The 2,173-nt window shown below is 46.8% G+C and overlaps 1 long non-coding RNA gene across 2 annotated transcripts; it reads right to left on the bottom strand.

Moving 5' to 3' along the window:
* Positions 1-297: 297 nt before the first annotated feature.
* Positions 298-1,593, bottom strand: LOC139747728 (uncharacterized). 2 transcript variants are annotated; one of them, XR_011712450.1, is made up of 2 exons: positions 1,276-1,593; positions 298-1,151 (listed from the first exon to the last, which is right to left on the bottom strand). It is a non-coding gene; the product is annotated as an uncharacterized lncRNA (long non-coding RNA). The 2 variants fall into 2 exon arrangements; XR_011712449.1 differs by having other exon boundaries at positions 1,356-1,593.
* Positions 1,594-2,173: the final 580 nt, after the last annotated feature.

Genomic DNA, 2,173 nt, shown 5'->3' with positions numbered 1-2,173 from the left:
CCAAGATGACTGCGGTATAGCTATAGGTAATGATAGACTTTACGTTTGTCTTACACAACAACACAGAGCCGGGCCCCCGGGGAACTGAGTGAGTCTTTACCTTTCCAAGGTTTCTGGGAATCGAGACTAAACACTGGAGACTGAGTTTATATCCCTCATACATCAGTATTATAAGGATCCGTTATACTGCTTCCAGCAATTAGAGAGAGAGAGAGAGAGAGAGAGAGAGAGAGAGAGAGAGAGAGAGAGAGAGAGAGAGACTGATGGGGTTGTGTGATTAGAATAACCATACAGGACGAACAGGAACATTAGTTTATTGCAGTAACATGACAAATTAACCTTAATTACATTTAATGTGACCTTCATCCCCCAGCCACGGCCATCAACAACTTGGTGAATCCTTGTGGCAACACAATGGACGAAGTTTGTGCAGACACTGGGGGCGGCGACGAAGGCTGTACCATACCTCGCGTGCAGTGTCCATGATGTCTTGTTGGTTCCTGGCCTCACTCACCCTCCATTCCCGGCTCATAATTGCCCACAGCTTCTCTGTAGGGATCATGTCACACCCTTCGTGGGCCAGTCCAAGACTTGGATTTCCATGTGGGCACTAGACCACCACACATTGCTCTACTGGTGTGTATTGAGCACTTATCCTGCACCAGCTGGATGACATTTGACTGTGGGACGCTCATGGTGCGAACAGGAGGATGAAGAACATCTAATATTTCACTGTATTGCTGGCTGTTACAGTGACCTTACCAGCTGGCCAGGCCCAGGTTTCCACCTCCATCCCCAACATGACCCTTGCACTCTGCCTCAGTGTTGAAGCTGGCAGATATGTTCAGAACTGTAACGGGTATTGTGAGGGCGCCTCCAGCACAGTCTTGAACCTGCCTCAACAGAGGAGAACATTTTTCATATGTCAACATGATAACGTCTTCCCAGTCACCTTCTCCCACTCCTAAATGTTGTAGGGCAGATCCCAGGCGCGCGTGCTTGCCTGTGTGCTTGGTTCAGTTGCTCTTCCTCAGCAGGAGTGTGGCAGTGTAGGTGTTGTTCCTGGAGACGGCGTCTGGTGGTGCCTGCATGACACTGCTGCGTCTGTGGCTGACGTGGACAGCTGACCTCATGGCTCTGTCCCGCACGACCTACCTACCCCAGCCGTTCATCCTCCTCACACGTCCTGCACAACCTGTCCCATCCGTTCATCCTGCTCACACGTCCTGCACAACCTGTCCCATCCGTTCATCCTGCTCACACGTCCTGCACAACCTGCTCCAGCCGTTCATCCTGCTCACACGTCCTGCACAACCTGTCCCATCCGTTCATCCTGCTCACACGTCCTGCACGACCTGCCCCAGCCGTTCATCCTCCTCACGCGTCCTGCACCGGGGTCGTCCACTTGGTGGTTTGGTGCGAGCCGACCTCTCCTACTGCCATCTTATCCACCTCGCTGCTCTCTGAGGAGGCCGTGTGGGGCAGCAGCAGTTCTGGCCACTGGTGTCCCAAGCAATGACTATATACACCATGATAGGAAAGCCACTGCTCCAACCAATACAAAAATGGATGACCAAAATACGTGTTGGCAACTTTGTGGGTCTCTCTCTCTCTCACGCCCTCTATAGTCATGACGCATAACCTTATTCTTCATGGGTCACTAATATAAATCTTTATTAAATACAAACGGCAGTATATAGTTTCACTCATCCTGATGTTATGTAGTTGTCATGTTTATCTCACCTTCAGATTTTCTCCTAGTACACATATGGTCAATAACAGGAGTAAAGGGTCTTATACTTCCCTTCATTCAACTGACGTAGCAGAAATTTAACCTATTTGCTTTTCTTCCATTTTGCTTTATCATTTATCTGTTAATAATAGTATATACATTTTTATCATCCTGATGTTATGTAAGATATTTTGATCACAACTGTCTGTTCTCCGTGTATCATCTTGTATGTGGTTGCTCAGTAACATGATCATAATCATTTTTCGCTCATCCGTAATCTATGTATTGGATATTTCTATCTATTTTCTCACAATTTCTCTTCTCTTTCAAATATTTCTTAATTATCTAATAGATCAACAACAGGTACACATTTATCTAATATAGTGCAAATAAGAGCATGTTAAACACACAGACCTTTCCAATCACCAGTATATAAATAGG

Source organism: Panulirus ornatus, chromosome 70 (genome assembly GCF_036320965.1).
Source record: "Panulirus ornatus isolate Po-2019 chromosome 70, ASM3632096v1, whole genome shotgun sequence".
In the NCBI taxonomy this organism is placed as follows: Eukaryota; Metazoa; Arthropoda; class Malacostraca; order Decapoda; family Palinuridae; genus Panulirus; species Panulirus ornatus.
The sequence above is the reverse complement of the archived record's forward strand: the minus strand, read 5'-3'. Positions and strand labels throughout refer to the sequence as shown.